The 17,816-nt window shown below is 44.4% G+C and overlaps 1 protein-coding gene across 4 annotated transcripts in view; it reads left to right on the top strand.

Annotated features, from left to right (window-relative positions):
* The window catches only part of LOC128700739 (CCR4-NOT transcription complex subunit 6-like), a 348,534-nt gene that overhangs the window by 26,312 nt on the left and 304,406 nt on the right, over nucleotides 1-17,816 (top strand). The window lies entirely within an intron of this gene.

The following is a 17,816-nucleotide window of genomic DNA, read 5'->3' as shown; positions in this document are numbered from 1 at the left end:
GCCCCATTCCCCGCCCTCACGGTGCTCGTAGGGTTTGTGGCACCTTGGGCTGCCACAAACCTCGCCCTACTGGTAGCGGTCGCTGGCTCTCGGCACTAAAATTAGAATCACTGACAGCAGAATACCCTCAGTGAAAAATAAGAGTGGAAAAATATTATTATTATTATTATTATTATTATTATTATTATTATTATTATTATTATTAATTATATTCCTGGGGAATTGCAAAACCCTTAAGAACATAAGAATGGAGGAACACCGCAGCAGGTCTGTAAGCTCATGCTAGGCAGGTCTTTCTCATATCCAACCAGTCCTACCTACATATTTGTCCAATATGTGGAACGGGAGTCAATGAGACTTGATCCCAGGAAGGTATATTATTCTAACATTCAGTATATATACTGTGAGAAGCTCTTAGCTATTTTATAAGACTAATTATGTACCTACGTACAATCAGCCAGAATACCCAGAACTCACCTCGTGGAGGTGGCTGCTCTTCCAGCATAAACGTAAGCATATAAGAACAACGTAGCACAGCAACAGACCTACTGGTCCCTAGTAACTGATACCGACAAGTGGTTTAAAAAGACACGGGAGCGAACACTAGCACATATACTGGAAGTGAGGTGTGAGAGATGACGGGTAATGACATGACGAAAGTGATATTGAGGGTTTGAGATGTCAGGTAGCCGATGAGATCATGTTTTCCCAGTGTTGTGAAGTAAGAAGGGCTTAGCTTGGCTGAGTATCGCGTATACCATGACACACATCATACGATATCATAACATACTGTACTCGACCATGCTAACAATTTTAACATTAAAGTATTCAAGAGCTTGTAGGAGATGAGAGAGATTTTCATTATATGGTAAAATCAACAAATTCTCCCGTTTTTACTCGGTGTTAGGCTCTATCTTGTATTGTGCATCTATCTTGTAGATTTTTTATGATAAGCTGTATCAGTAAACAGACGTCCTTCCTGAATTGCACTGTCGTCAGGTCACTACTTGTCTCCTGCTTACACTGTTATTCCTCACTTTTGTATATTAGAAATGATCAAGGTTCTAGGATCGAAATGCTATCTAATAAATGAGTCAGTGCTCTTTTTAAACCGTTTGTTAGACAGTTGCAACTCTCACCCACCACTAGATCACAAGGTGTCTTGATCAGGGAACTGAAAAGTATCTAAATCAAGTTTGTGATCAGCCACATTTGTGCATACGCGGGATGTGCACAGAACACTAACAACTTCATTGATCAGTCTGTCAACAGGGAGGCTTGGTCGGTGACTATAATAGGAACAGAATGATGGAACACCGAGTAGGCTTACCGGCTCATAATAATCAACAAGGAGACTTTGATATTGCACTGTTTTAGGGTGGTGCTGGAGTATTGGTCATCCCTGGATAAAACCTGATCACCTCCCATCCTCCAGGCACTGGATGACCTTTCAGGGTTTAGTATCTCTGTATAATAATAAATAACAATAATAATATAATTTAGGCATTTGTGGCTGGGACCACGCCAGCTGCCTGGTAGTCAATTAGATTGTGATTTTTGTCCCAAGGGACGAGTGTATCGGGCAGCTTGTGTAAGGCAAATGTGAAGCGGGGTTGATGTACTGCTGATGTATGTTGGATGTGAACCTTCCAGACACCCACTTGCTCTAACTCTTGTATCACACTTAAGAGCATATACATTTATTATTATTATTATTATTATTATTATTATTATTATTATTATTATTATCATCATCATCATCATCATCATCATAACTAGCCCTAAACCCATTAGGGCCATACAACGCTGAGACCATACACAACACAACCCACTTGCTCTCTCTCCTGTAGTCCACTTACATATGAGAGGATACACCAGCTCCCCAATGCGCTTTTAGTATCACATTGGGGATAAGGAAATGATCAGTACACGATGTTTGCTCCTATATAATTACCAATTTGTAGGTAATCGTATTATGCACAAAGCTCTTAAGCTCTAGTGAGTTAGTCAAGCTCAAGGAGTGATGGAGGCTCGATCCTCCGTCCAGTAGATAGTAGCTCTATTCTCACAGTCATGCTTTTCCTGTTTGTAACCACAGAGTACTTAATTTTCTTTATATGAAGTGCTAAATCCAAGTGAGTCATTCAGCACAAGGAGTGGTGGAGGCTCGATCCTCCGTCTGCTAATCAACCAGCCAGGTTGCAGAAGAGCAAAGTTAAGGTTTTAATATTTTCCTCGTCAGTGTTTAGTCTGCTGCAAAATTAATTTTTTTTTTAAATTTCCAGCAGTTGTAGCACTTGCTACTTATTTTTGTAACACTCATTCTATTGTTCTACCTCTCTCTGAAGAACTTTCTAGTAACCTTTCAGCACTTAGTTCATGGCTATGTCCTCGTGTTCTCCTCTTTGATGCATCACATGAGCTGTATTAAACACATCCTCAGCGTTAGCGAACTTTGATTTACATTGGATGCGTTTTGGAAGCCTGATCTGAGAGCAGGCCGCGGGGGGCGTTGACCCCTCGAAAACATCTTTCAGGTGTCACCATCATAGGTAAAGCTTTTGATGAACAAAACTTTTTCAAATAAGTTTGCTAACATTCCACATGTGTATGTCAATGTACACTTTTCTTTAATGCTAGAAAGTTTTCCACTGCCAAGCTTTCGTATTATTCCATTCCCTTATTTGTGGTTATCATGTCTCCTGTTTTTCCTGGAGTCAGGCAAAGATGACGACGAGTCTGTAATTATCTTTACTTCATAACTCTGGTAATTACCTCGTTCACTGTTGAGTTTTGAGCTTCACGTCTTTGGCCGTCTTTTTAATTCCTCGTGGCTCATTTGTTCTGTAATTTTCGCATCTTTTTTCTTAAATTGTTAATTAATTACATCTTTGAACATGTTGCTCTGTTCTGCCCACTTTTCCACTACTGTGTTGCTATACGAGTGTTTCCTAACGTCTGCTTCCGGTCATATTCACGCTCCATATGCGTCTCTTCCTTCTGCTGTGTTCTTACTGAACACTTTGTTTGCCTTGTTTATTTCTCTCCAGTATTTTGTATGTTGTGCTCATGTTCCCTTATTGTTTAGTTCTTCTAGCGTCGTAATTTTATTCTTTTGTTCCGGTATCAACCTTGTGGCAAACATGAACAATTTTAATTTTCTTTATGTGTTTAATTACTTGTGGGGAGGGTGCTAACGGCGCGTTGTGTGTGTGTGTGTGTGTGTGTGTACTCACCTAGTTGTACTCACCTAGTTGAGGTTGCGGGGGTCGAGTCCGAGCTCCTGGCCCCGCCTCTTCACTGATCGCTACTAGGTCACTCTCCCCGAGCCGTGAGCTTTATCATACCTCTGCTTAAAGCTATGTATGGATCCTGCCTCCACTACATCGCTTCCCAAACTATTCCACTTACTGACTACTCTGTGGCTGAAGAAATACTTCCTAACATCCCTGTGATTCATCTGTGTCTTCAGCTTCCAACTGTGTCCCCTTGTTACTGTGTCCAATCTCTGGAACATCCTGTCTTTGTCCACCTTGTCAATTCCCCTCAGTATTTTGTATGTCGTTACCATGTCCCCCCTATCTCTCCTGTCCTCCAGTGTCGTCAGGTTGATTTCCCTTAACCTCTCCTCGTAGGACATACCTCTTAGCTCTGGGACTAGTCTTGTTGCAAACCTTTGCACTTTCTCTAGTTTCTTTACGTGCTTGGCTAGGTGTGGGTTCCAAACTGGTGCCGCATACTCCAATATGGGCCTAACGTATACGGTGTACAGGGTCCTGAACGATTCCTTATTAAGATGTCGGAACGCTGTTCTGAGGTTTGCTAGGCGCCCATATGCTGCAGCAGTTATTTGGGTGATGTGCGCTTCAGGAGATGTGCCTGGTGTTATACTCACCCCAAGATCTTTTTCCTTGAGTGAGGTTTGTAGTCTCTGACCGCCTAGACTGTACTCCGTCTGCGGCCTTCTTTGCCCTTCCCCAATCTTCATGACTTTGCACTTGGTGGGATTGAACTCCAGGAGCCAATTGCTGGACCAGGTCTGCAGCCTGTCCAGATCCCTTTGAAGTTCTGCCTGGTCTTCGATCGAGTGTATTCTTCTCATCAACTTCACGTCATCTGCAAACAGGGACACCTCAGAGTCTATTCCTTCCGTCATGTCGTTCGTGTGTGTGTGTGTGTGTGTGTGTGTGTGTGTGTGTGTGTGTGTGTGTGTGTGTGTGTGTGTGTGTGTGTGTGTGTGTGTGTGTGTGTGTGTGTGTGTGTGTGTGTGTGTGTGTGTGAGAGAGAGAGAGAGAGAGAGAGAGAGAGAGAGAGAGAGAGAGAGAGAGAGAGCGAGAGTGAGTGAATGAGTGATCCCACTCCAACATTGCACAATCTAACCTTTCCTGTAGACGATCACTTGCTACATTCTCTCATCTTGTATATGTAGTCTCTATCGTCTCCCTCAACATCTCCTCCTCCTCCTCCTCCATCACGATGCTTTGTAACTGCAATAGCAATATTTCATCATATTTTATTTATTTTATGTGAAGCACTCAACTCGTGTAGGTCATTTAGTGCAAGATGTGGTAGAGGCTTGATCCTACGTCTTCTAATCACCAGACTTCCTATCTACCTACTTAGGTTCGTACACAGGTACGTACGTACCTACTTACGTCTTAATCACACTCGAGTTTCTAAAACTTGTATCATGCACAGTGTGTTATTAACTCACTTCTCTTGTTTTTGCTTTATCTTTGTTGTATAGTTTTCTTTGACCTTGTTCAGGTATTTCTAATTTGCCTAGTCACCCATGCGTGTAGCATCCACAGTCTGGTTGAGCTCCAGATCTCGGGCCCGTTTTATATTCACTTGACTGGGGTGGAAGGTTGCAAGTAGAATATATTTAATCAAGAGACAGTTGAGTGAGAGTAGTTTAGCGTCAGGGATGGTGGAGATGGAAGGTTACAAGACTCGACGCCTATTTCTATCCTGTCTACTTATAAAACCATGTATAGTGTTAAGCTCTACTACTCTCTCTTGCAGTTCCCTCATCACACCATATAACTGTCTTCTCTCTAACATTCCTTCTTCCTTAATTTCTTCCTTTCTCTTAACTCTGTCCAAGTGTAGTATTTCTAGTAATTTGAGTCTTCACCTTCCATTCATGTCCCTTTGTCTTGGTCATTAACATGACAAGAACATATTAAAATATAGCTATTATAAGCTAGTCTAACCATTGGTTTTTCTGTATATTTTTTTAAACTTTGTTTTTATGCTACTGTAATCCGTTGCTGTGAACTATCTTAAATATTTTTAACACATTATTTATTTTATATTTTATTCATGTCAACCCTGTCTATTGCTTGAAATATTTTGTATGTCGTGGCCATGTCTCCAGTTGAATTGCGTTCTTGCAGAGCAGTGAGACTAAGGTATTTAAGGATGATGTGTTGCTTGGTGCTTCCACGTCCGTTCCTGCTCGTTAGTAAAGCACTTTGAGGAAAATTGGCACTGAACAGTTAATTTAGTTATGCGTGACAACCTAAACAAGAGACGAGCGTTAATTTCAACCTGCACACACACACGCCAACTAGTAGCGTGAAAGTAACAAACTGTTAAGCAGTATCATTGGGGCAAGCACTGTGCGTAGGATTAAAAGTTGTTAGATATGATTGAGAATGGTTGTGTAAAACCTTCCTAGCATGGGTCAGTAGGACCCATGCTGTTCTTATATTGTTTGAGCCCCAGTCGTAGCACCACCGGTACCTCCACTTTTACACACTGGACGATTCTTAGGAGGCGCCAGTGTAGGGATCATTGTGTGAACAAGAGCCGTGTTAGGATGCTCGTTACTGACTGCTTACTATTTATTGTTAGTATATGTGGTGCTCAGGATTATTAACAAAACATAACCCATTCTCCCTCACTCATTTCACTCCCGCTATTATTGTATTACGCGAGTCATTCCTCATCCCTTGCTTATTTAACATTATTTGAGTACTCATAATACACATTTGTTATCATTCCTGACACACTTGACTACCATTCCCCTTAAAGTGATCAGGCAGTGAGATGACCATATTCACTCGACGAGTGAATACGGGGTTTTTTGTGAAGGTAGAGATTACCTGTAGTCAAGTTCCCTGGGCCCGGTTAATAATCTGATCAGTGCAACTGTTCGTGCCAGCTGCACACATATCCACTGTAGGCACCACAGCCTAGCTGATCAGGAATCACCTTGAAGAGTTTATCAGGTTTCTTCTTGAAGGCGGCTAGGGGTCTGTTGGTAATTCCCCTTATGTATGAAGGGAGGGTGTTTGTAAGTAGGGGAGGGGGAGGGGGGGTTAGTCTGGCTGGGCGTCAGCTTGTCAGTTTTTTAATCCCAGTGTTACTGAGGTCATAACACACTCTTGTTTGTCTCACTTGGATAAACACTCTTGTTTGTCTTACTTGCATATTATATTGATTGTATTGATAATGATTTATAAATATGTATACACCTTGAGTTGTATGTGCATACACTAAGGCATGTATATGTCATTGTGTATACACAGGTGCATATCTGTCAGAGTATATACACTGATCATTTACTGTATTCCACATTTCCGTGATGCGAGTATCCTTGATATTAGTGGAGAGAGGTGAACTACAGCCTTAATGATGACCCTGCTTCCTTCAGGATGCTGAAGGGCTCTTGATCCATGGAATTACACTTACCATTTTTTACTTGGATTAAACCTAACCATCTTTCATTTTCCAAGCGTTTTATGACCCTTTCTAGTTTAGCGCTTGCCCATGGAGATGATAATACTCCAGGTGTGTTGAATTGGCTGTGGGCTGGAGTAACCTTATGAGGTGATGCCAGGTAAGCTGCTGCCTGGCTCACCTGCTCGCTCAGGCCACCCTGGAAAGCCAGTCAGGTGTGGAGAGAGAGGGGGGGGGAGAGGCAGGCAGTCAGTCAGTTAGGCATATAACTCGTACTAAAATCATTCTTATGCATGTTTAGTAGTAGGTTGGTGGAGGTACTAGCGTTCTCTCAGATAAATGGAAAACTGTTGACTTGTTTGTAGTGTGGCAGGATTGCTGGTCTTTTTCTTGTCTCAGAACACGCAGTGAGGGCAGACTTGCTGACTGCTAGCAACATAGACATTGCCAACCTGTCCTCCTAAAGTCGGATGGCAGGTAAATCTTGCAAGCCTTTATTTACGTTCAGTATACATACCTTTACTGTCTTTTGTTGTTCTTAATAGCTTTTGATCCTGCAATAATTCCTTTCCAGCCTAAGATGTTTGGTGTGAGAGAGAGGCGGGGGGGGGGGGGAGATAATCCTCAGAACCAGTAACAGATAACGGGGAAGTAAGATCATTCTTCAGTATTGTTGGTATGATAGTTTGTAAGCACGGAAAGCAAGATAAATGTTTGGGTTACAGAGTAGAATGACAGGGATGGACAGGTGATTTAACGGAGTAGAATGGCAAGGATGGACAGGTGATATAAGCAAGGTTTGCCACAAGTATCATCAAGACCGTGTTTGTTTTACCAGTAAGCCTTGAAATATATGTTTGTGCTGCTGGGAGTGGAACCTTGAGCCGCGATAATGACGGTGGCAGGTGAGAGAAATGGTGTACTCACCTAGCTGTGCTTCAAGGGGTCTAATCATAGCTCATGGTCCCCTTTGTTATGGTGGTGTACCTCAGGTGGCTCCCTTGTCACCTTTATTATTCATAATTTAGCTCAAAGACTGTAGAATATGCTACAATATTAATGATCTTATCAAAAGGTTCCAGGGAAGAGCATTATATTACTGTGTGTGTGGGATGGCAAGGAGGATGCGGGGGGGGGGGGTCCCTTGATGCTAGTGAGGGGTTCTTCATCCAAGGGAGGTTCATTGATGTTGCTAAGGAGCTCTTGATTCAGAGAATAGGAATTACCCTCCACTTCCTTGGATCACATCCGATTGTCTCCTATTTATCAGGCGCTGTTTGATGCTTACAGGTTTAGCGCACCCCCCTTCATATTATGATAATCTTTATCCAAGGAATTAGCGCTGCTCGTCCCCTCGTGTTATCAAACCTAAGCTCCTAGCGTTGTCCGGGCGCTATATAACCTCAACAAATTGTTTCCCCGTCAGTAATAGTAATTATAATCCATATTGGGAAGAGAAAGCTGTATCAGATGGCGACTCGTTCATATAAATATTGACCAGTGTTATGATAAAATTTTCACTAGGAAGCAATAACTGAAATAACATTGCACACAGTAATGCACTTCTTTGAGACTTATAACGTTTTGTGTTTTCATTACAAATGATATTACCAAGAACACTGATATCTTCGCCTTTACCTTGTTCTTATATGCAACAGTTCACTTGAAAGTGTTATCAGTAAGAACAGTTAACGTCGTACATCTTTACCTTGGTACTGTAAAACAATCTTGGGTTAGGTTGGACACTTAGTCATTATCTCACTCAACTGATGTAAATTCTCTCATAAAGGAAAACCTGACCCATCTGAGTTAAAGGACTCATACAGGATCCAGGAGAGACAAGAGGAGCTAAAAGCGATTAGTGAAATTGAAAGAAATTCGAAATATTTCTTTTCATATGCCAAAAACATGGCAAAAACCACTTCTAGTATAGGGCCCCTGCTCAGACAAGTCGCATCTTACACAGACGACAACAAAGAAATGAGTGAGATACTGAAATCGCAATATGACTCTGTGTTCAGCGAGCCACTAACCAGTCTAAAGATAGACATTCCAAACAATTTTTTCATGAATGAGCCCTGCCAATGTATGCCAAATTTATGACATGGCCCTAACTCCACTAGACTTTGAGAAAACCATCGACGACATGCCCATGCACTCAGCCCCAGGCCCAGACTCGTGGAGCTCGGTGTTCATTAAGAACTGCAAGAAACCCCTCTCACGGGCCCTAAGTATGCTATGGAGAAGGAGCTTATACACAGGCGAGATTCCGCAGTCTAAAAACAACAGATATAGCCCCACTCCATAAAGGTGGCAGCAAAGCAGTAGCTAAGAACTATAGACCAATAGCTTTAACTTCCCATATCATAAAAATCTTTGAAAGAGTTTTAAGAAGCAGGATAGCAAACCACCTGGACTCCCAAAAATTGCACAACCCAGGACAACATGGTTTCAGAGCAGGTCGCTCCTGCCTTTCGCAACTGCTAGACCACTATGATATGGTCCTAGATGCATTTGAAAACGGAATGCAGATATAGTATACACAGATTTTGCAAAATCCTTTGACAAGTGCGACCATGGTGTAATAGCACACAAAATGTGTGCTGAAGGGATAACTGGCAAAGTAGGCAGATGGGTCTTCAACTTTCTAACCAATCGCACAAAAAAGAGTAGTGGTAAACAGAGTTAAATCAGATGCTGCCGTAGTGAAGAACTCCGTCCCACAAGGCACAGTACTCGCACCTATCCTGTTCCTTATTCTCATATCAGACATAGACAGAGATGTAAACCATAGCACTGTATCATCCTTTGCAGACGATACTAGGATCTGCATGAGAGTGTAATCCATTGAGGACACGGTAAAGCTCCAAGAAGATATAAACCAAGTTTTCCAATGGGCAGCAGAGAACAATATGATGTTCAATGAAGACAAATTCCAACTACTCCGTTATGGAAAACTGGATGAAATAATAACTAGGACTGAGTATACTACAAACTCTAATCACACAATAGAGCGGGAACGTAATGTAAAGGACCTGGGTGTGGTAATGTCCGAAGACCTCACCTTCAAGGATCACAACAATGCCACTATCACATCTGCGAGGAAACTGATAGGATGGATAATGAGAACATTCAAGACAAGAGTTGCTAAGCCAATGATGATCGTTTTTAAATCACTTGTTCTCTCTAGGCTGGAATACTGCTGTACATTAACATCCCCATTCAAGGCAGGTGAAATTGCAGAACTAGAGAATGTACAGAGAACCTTTACTGCACGTATAAGTTCCATCAAACACCTTAACTACTGGGAACGCCTGGAAATACTTGACTTGTACTCACTGGAGCGCAGGCGAGAGAGATGTATCATAATTTACACCTGGAAGATTCTGGAGGGACTGGTCCCTAATATGCACACAGCAATCACTCCATACGAAAGCAAAAGACTTGGCAGGCGATACAACATAATTCCCAATGAAAAGTAGGGGCGTCACTGGTACACTAAGAGAAAACGCAGTAAGTGTCCGGGGTCCAAGACTGTTCAACAGCCTCCCACCAGCAATAAGGGGCATTACCGGTAGACCCCTGGTTGTCTTCAAGAGGGAGCTGAACAGATACCTAAAGGCTGTGCCGGATCAGCTGGGCTGTGGTTCGTACGTTGGATTTCGTGCTGCCAGCAGTAACAGCCTCGTTGATCAGGCCCTGATCCATTGGGAGCCCTGGTCATGGGCCGGGCCGCGGGGGCGTTGATCCCTGAAATACCCTCCAGGTAGGTATGTGTAGACGAACTGCACCGCACCGTGTGCCTTAAATATGTTGTATATGACACCATGGTAATAGACACCCTGCACCCCCTAGACCAGTTCCCCTAAGATGATACCACGAAAACTACTCGACTAGCCTATCCTGCAGCTGGGTCAAGTCCTGACTATCTTTTCTCATAAAAATTCCTATCAGAAATGTTATCTTATTTACCCTCACTGCCCCTCCCCGGCCCTCCCTCCTTCCACACTTCAGCTCTTAACCTCAACAGGGTCTTATCTATGGCTTGGTTTTGTTTCAACGCAGATTTGCCGAGTAACATTCCTACACCTTACCCTTGGGCAACAAGGGCAGCTGAGCAGTGAAACAAAGAATTCGACTTCATATTGGAACCGGTTACTGTGTAAGAAAATGATTTTTGACAATCATGGGATCATTCATGGGTCAGGGGTAAGGTGAGGGAATGCTTCCTGGCAACCCAGCTTTCCAACCCATGTGACGATTTTTGTATTCAATTTGTTGTATTTATAATATGACGTCTCTGTTTGCTTTCTTAATTGTTATCATCTCTCTGATAATCTGGGCTTTTTTACAGGGCCTGTTTGTGTGCCATAGCTGTTAAAGTCTGAAACTGCTTGTTGCTCACATTATCATGTGTTCTGTTTCTGTTTTGTCTGTTTCTTGAGCCGGAAAGATCTGCATATTGTACTTTATTTAACACAGACTAATATACACAGCACCTCTTAACAAAACTCTGCACTAGACCAAACCACCAAACGGCTGCATTAAAGTGTCGATTAATAAAGAGAAAAGGGTTAGACTCTTTCTTTCTAAGCCTTAAATGTCGTGAAAGACAACTTGAATGCCAAGGGTAAGGGGCTGATTGCTTATTGCCGAGTAATGAACCACCAATAACACAAATGTAATCGATTGTTGCTTTTTTGGGCTCTTATCTTTGCCTTGATGTGTTGTGGGGGGTCACCTCATGGTAGTTACCCATTCTTTGGGCCACTCTTTCTTGTTAGGGAACGAAAGGTGAGCTTCAAATTAGTACAAAGGTTGAACCCGAAAGTAATTCGTAATAGAAGCTATAGCGAAAACATCAATACTGGTTGAAGCTCACATGTTGCCCCGTGTACGCAACAACAACACTGCTGATGTGATGATAAGGTAAGGCTTCGCCAGGTCTGATGCGTTGTAGCAGCAGCAAGTATTGCTTCGCGAAGCATAGAGAGAGAGTAAGTGGTGGGGAGGGGATGAAAGAAAGAAGGTTGAGTGATGGGAAGGCAGGTAGTGACAATTGCCTTGGCACTAAGGCAGGTATTTTCAAGCACACTTGAGGTTGTTGACTTCGTCTTTCTCCGCACAACATAAGCATCTCTCTCTCTCTCTCTCTCTCTCTCTCTCTCTCTCTCTCTCTCTCTCTCTCTCTCATATCCATCCCTATCTTTCTTCCTCTTATATTTTTACAAAATAAAGTCGTGTAATTAGTGCTGCATCTATACTAAATTTATGATCATTCTGAAAACAGGATTTTCCAAAATGTGTGAGTAAAGCAGTGTGGTAAGTAGAAGTAATGTTGCATGGATTATCCCTGAGAGATTGTCTCATCATCAGTGTCCCTGGGAGGTTCCCTCACCTGATTGTGTCCTTGGAAGGTACTCTCGCTTCCAGTGTCCTTGGGAGGTTCCCTCAGTTGATTCAGTGTCCCTGGAAGGCTGTCACTTCATTGTCCCTGGAAGGTTCAGTATCTTGATTCAGTGCCCTTGTGAAGTTTTCTCACCTGATTCAAGTCCCGGCGAGGTTGTCTCACGCTATTAATGTCCCTGAACGAGTGTGCAGCGTGATCAGTGTCCATGAATGAGTATGTTTCGTGATCAGTGTTCATGAGAGGGTTGCTCTTGCCATCAGTATTAGCGAGTGAGCGTCCATTCCCGGACAGGGACCAGGTGGCCGGCACACCTTGTTTATATTTTGCGTGTCACGTGACCCACACCAGCTGTTGCTTGATTTTTCTCAATCTCGTTAATCTGTTCATTCCTTGTTCGCGGTATACTCAGCCATCATCGTTATTGTTAACGTCGTTAGTTACTTATACTGGTAGTGTTGCTATGTTGTAATATTTTTAAATGTGACATCAGCGCTTGGTGTCAGTGCCCCCTTGTGGTGCGCCTTTCCAACCCTCCCCCCCCTCCCTTCCCCTCCCTTCCCCTCCCTTCCCCTCCCTTCCCCTCCCCATCACCTCCATTCCCCACCAGTCTTGTGAACTCACATTTTTTTTGTGGCCTGAGAGACTAATATATAGTAAATACCCAAAACAGTTTATATACTAAATATACCAAAAAATAATTATGTAGGTAAATGGAGTCTGATATAAGGAATTGGTGATTGAAAAAAAAAGTGTTGCAAATAGTACTATACAGAGATATTTGTTAGTAGAGAGGAAGTGATGGTATACAGTGAAAGAGGCGGATAGTGAGAGTGATAAACCTAGTGACACACACACACACACACACACACACACACACACACACACACACACACACACACACACACACACACACACACACACACACACATTACTGTAGCGTAAACAGTGGCAGATATCATAACTTTAGACAAATATATAATGATAGTCAACTGGTAACACACTGAGAATGATACACACAGGCAGTGAATTGTATGTATTTATTAAACGAACGTGTCATTGTTATTCAGTTTGTATTTCACGTTGTATCTATTGTATTGTTGCTCTGTAATAACGTCTAATAGATCAATTGTTTTATTTTGCAGGTAAGTTGGTCGATGCTGTGAGAGCGTACGACAGGTGAGTTGTATGTGGGGGGGGGGAGGAGTCCATGTGTTGGGGGATGCGAGCGTGTGTGTATCTGGAGGGGGTGTGACTGTGCTCACCAGTTTGCGATTGCTGGGGTCGAGTCTCAGCTCTTGGTCGTACTCTTGCCAAATTTGTTGCCTCTTAGCCATGTAAACTGTCATATATAATTTTAAAAACATATATGAAGCCTGCTTCCACTACTACTACGTGTAGGTTATTCCAATTGTGACCGTCTTCAGGCTGTGGTGATGCTTCCTGGCATCACGGGGATTCATAGTTCCAAATGTGCCCTCCTGTACCTGTGTCATTCTTCTTTTCCACTAACCGCTCACTGAAAAATTTCTTCCTGACATCTCTGGCCTCATCTGGATATTTAGCTTTCACCTATTTTCTCTTGTTAATGGAAAGTCAGTTACCTGACCAGCCGGGATGTGATTCGTACGTTGAACTGCGTAAGAACAGCAGTAACAGTCTGGTTGATTAGGCGTTGATGGACCGGGCCGCGGTCCAAAGAGTTCTTCAGTTCTTCGTTCTGCCCTTATGTGGTTTGTATATTATAATCATGTCTTCTCTAGTCTTCTCTTCTGGCTTTGTCAGTGTCAGTTCGTGTAATGTCTCTTACAAGTGGACACCTCTCTGTAACAGACCTAATATGGTCGTAAACCTTCAGACCTTTGTAAGATTCTGAGTTTGCTAAATGAGGTGTGTTGTGTACACTTGACCAGTAGTACTCAGATTGTGTTCCGTCACTGGAAAGTGAGAGCGCGTCCTGCACTCCCTTCTTTTATCTTTATTATACTTAATTAACAGCTGTGTACTGTATTTAGTATTAAGCAATATGTAGACAGCTGAGTCAAGTTGTAATCATTAGTGGGTCAAACCTTTCAGTTGAACACTTTAATTTATTTGTCGTGTTTGTGTGCTGTGAGAGTCAGTGAAGGATTAAGCAATTGCTGATGAAACGATGTGCAGCTGCTGGTGGCTGCCCGTCTTGTGGTATAATGGCTGTTATCTTCCTGTCCATGAAGAGAGAGAGAAGTGACGGACCTTGAGAACTTTAGGAATATACACAACAGGAAAGCCACAGACATGTAGCCATTACTTTTATGAGATTCGGAAAGGATGTTTCAGTAGTTAGTAGAGAAGTTTGAGAGGATATGTAAAAGAATTGAGGTGAAAGTGAACTCAGAAAAGAGCAAAATGTAAGATGAAGGAAGTTAGGTAATGAAGAACCAGAAGTCAGACTGAAAGGAAGGAGTAGGAACAGTATAAAATTATTCACGTGTTTGGGAAGGGAGAAGACTGAAAGGTCTAGCTCCTCAGACCAGGAGCCTCTTCACCATGTCTAGCTCCTCAGACCAGGAGCCTCTTCACCATGTCTAGCTCCTCAGACCAGGAGCCTCTTCACCAGGTCTAGCTCCTCAGACCAGGAGCCTCTTCACCATGTCTAGCTCCTCAGACCAGGAGCCTCTTCACCATGTCTAGCTCTTCAGACCAGGAGCCTCTTCACCAGATCTAGCTCCTCAGACCAGGAGCCTCTTCACCAGATCTAGCTCCTCAGACCAGGAGCCTCTTCACCATGTCTAGCTCCTCAGACCAGGAGCCTCTTCACCATGTCTAGCTCCTCAGACCAGGAGCCTCTTCACCAGGTCTAGCTCCTCAGATCAGGAGCCTCTTCACCAGGTCTAGCTCCTCAGACCAGGAGCCTCTTCACCAGGTCTAGCTCCTCAGACCAGGAGCCTCTTCACCAGGTGTAGCTCCTCAGACCAGGAGCCTCTTCACCAGGTCTAGCTCCTCAGACCAGGAGCCTCTTCACCAGGTCTAGCTCCTCAGACCAGGAGCCTCTTCACCAGGTCTAGCTCCTCAGACCAGGAACCTCTTCACCATGTCTAGCTCCTCAGACCAGGAGCCTCTTCACCAGGTCGAGCTCCTCAGACCAGGAGCCTCTTCACCAGGTCTAGCTCCTCAGACCAGGAGCCTCTTCACCAGGTCTAGCTCCTCAGACCAGGAGCCTCTTCACCAGGTCTAGCTCCTCAGACCAGGAGCCTCTTCACCAGGTCTAGCTCCTCAGACCAGGAGCCTCTTCACCAGGTCTAGCTCCTCAGACCAGGAGCCTCTTCACCAGGTCTAGCTCCTCAGACCAGGAGCCTCTTCACCAGGTCTAGCTCCTCAGACCAGGAGCCTCTTCACCACAGCAAGGAGACCTTTTTGAAGACGTCCTAACCCTTAAACCTGTTCGAAAACTGGTATGCAAAAACGCAAACTCAGTTTTATACCTTAGAAGAGTTTTGAGAGTTTATCAACTCTCTCAGCCCGGCCATGGGCCAGGCTCGTCTGGTGCTTGCCTGGTCAACTAGGCTGTTGCTGCTGGAGGCTCGCTGCCCCACATATCCATCATAGCCTGGTTGATTTGTCAGAGAATTGTAATGTTAGTAAAGGCATGTTATGGATGTGATGGAGGAGAATGTAGCAGAGCATGGTCTTGCAGCAACTAGGAGGAGAGTATAGCAGAGCATGGTCTTGCAGCAACTAGGAGGAGAGTGTAGCAGAGCATGGTCTTGCAGCAACTAGGAGGAGAGTGTAGCAGAGCATGGTCTTGCAGCAACTAGGAGGAGAGTGTAGCAGAGCATGGTCTGTGTTGCAGCAACTAGGAGGAGAGTGTAGCAGAGCATGGTCTTGCAGCAACTAGGAGGAGAGTGTAGCAGAGCATGGTCTGTGTTGCAGCAACTAGGAGGAGAGTGTAGCAGAGCATGGTCTTGCAGCAACTAGGAGGAGAGTATAGCAGAGCATGGTCTTGCAGCAACTAGGAGGAGAGTGTAGCAGAGCATGGTCTTGCAGCAACTAGGAGGAGAGTGTAGCAGAGCATGGTCTTGCAGCAACTAGGAGGAGAGTGTAGCAGAGCATGGTCTGTGTTGCAGCAACTAGGAGGAGAGTGTAGCAGAGCATGGTCTTGCAGCAACTAGGAGGAGAGTGTAGCAGAGCATGGTCTGTGTTGCAGCAACTAGGAGGAGAGTGTAGCAGAGCATGGTCTTGCAGCAACTAGGAGGAGAGTATAGCAGAGCATGGTCTTGCAGCAACTAGGAGGAGAGTGTAGCAGAGCATGGTCTTGCAGCAACTAGGAGGAGAGTGTAGCAGAGCATGATCTTGCAGCAACTAGGAGGAGAGTATAGCAGAGCATGGTCTTGCAGCAACTAGGAGGAGAGTATAGCAGAGCATGGTCTTGCAGCAACTAGGAGGAGAGTATAGCAGAGCATGGTCTTGCAGCAACTAGGAGGAGAGTGTAGCAGAGCATGGTCTTGCAGCAACTAGGAGGAGAGTGTAGCAGAGCATGGTCTTGCAGCAACTAGGAGGAGAGTGTAGCAGAGCATGGTCTTGCAGCAACTAGGAGGAGAGTGTAGCAGAGCATGGTCTGTGTTGCAGCAACTAGGAGGAGAGTGTAGCAGAGCATGGTCTTGCAGCAACTAGGAGGAGAGTGTAGCAGAGCATGGTCTGTGTTGCAGCAACTAGGAGGAGTGTAGCAGAGCATGGTCTTGCAGCAACTAGGAGGAGAGTATAGCAGAGCATGGTCTTGCAGCAACTAGGAGGAGAGTGTAGCAGAGCATGGTCTTGCAGCAACTAGGAGGAGAGTGTAGCAGAGCATGGTCTTGCAGCAACTAGGAGGAGAGTATAGCAGAGCATGGTCTTGCAGCAACTAGGAGGAGAGTATAGCAGAGCATGGTCTTGCAGCAACTAGGAGGAGAGTATAGCAGAGCATGGTCTTGCAGCAACTAGGAGGAGAGTGTAGCAGAGCATGGTCTTGCAGCAACTAGGAGGAGAGTGTAGCAGAGCATGGTCTGTGTTGCAGCAACTAGGAGGAGAGTGTAGCAGAGCATTGTCTGTGTTGCAGCAACTAGGAGGAGAGTGTAGCAGAGCATGGTCTGTGTTGCAACAACTAGGAGGAGAGTGTAGCAGAGCATGGTCTTGCAGCAACTAGGAGGAGTCTAGCAGAGATAGGTCTTGCAGCAACTAGGAGGAGAGTGTAGCAGAGCATGGTCTGTGTTGCAGCGACTAGGAGGAGAGTGTAGCAGAGCATGGTCTGTGTTGCAGCGACTAGGAGGAGAGTGTAGCAGAGCATGGTCTGTGTTGCAGCGACTAGGAGGAGAGTGTAGCAGAGCATGGTCTGTGTTCCAGCGACTAGGAGGAGAGTGTAGCAGAGCATGGTCTTGCAGCAACTAGGAGGAGAGTGTAGCAGAGCATGGTCTTGCAGCAACTAGGAGGAGAGTCTAGCAGAGCATGGTCTGTGTTGCAACAACTAGGAGAGTGGAGAAGGACTGGTAGTGGTGGTGGAACAAGCAACAGTAAGGTGCAGAAGGACTGGTAGTGGTGGTGGAACAAGCAACAGTAAGGTGGAGAAGGACTGGTAATGTTGGTGGAACAAGCAACAGTAAGGTGCAGAAGGACTGGTAATGGTGGTGGAACAAGGAACAGTAAGGTGCAGAAGGACTGGTAGTGGTGGTGGAACAAGCAACAGTAAGGTGCAGAAGGACTGGTAGTG

Source organism: Cherax quadricarinatus, chromosome 56 (assembly GCF_038502225.1).
Source record: "Cherax quadricarinatus isolate ZL_2023a chromosome 56, ASM3850222v1, whole genome shotgun sequence".
NCBI lineage: Eukaryota > Metazoa > Arthropoda > Malacostraca > Decapoda > Parastacidae > Cherax > Cherax quadricarinatus.
This window is presented reverse-complemented; position numbering and strand designations above follow the sequence as displayed.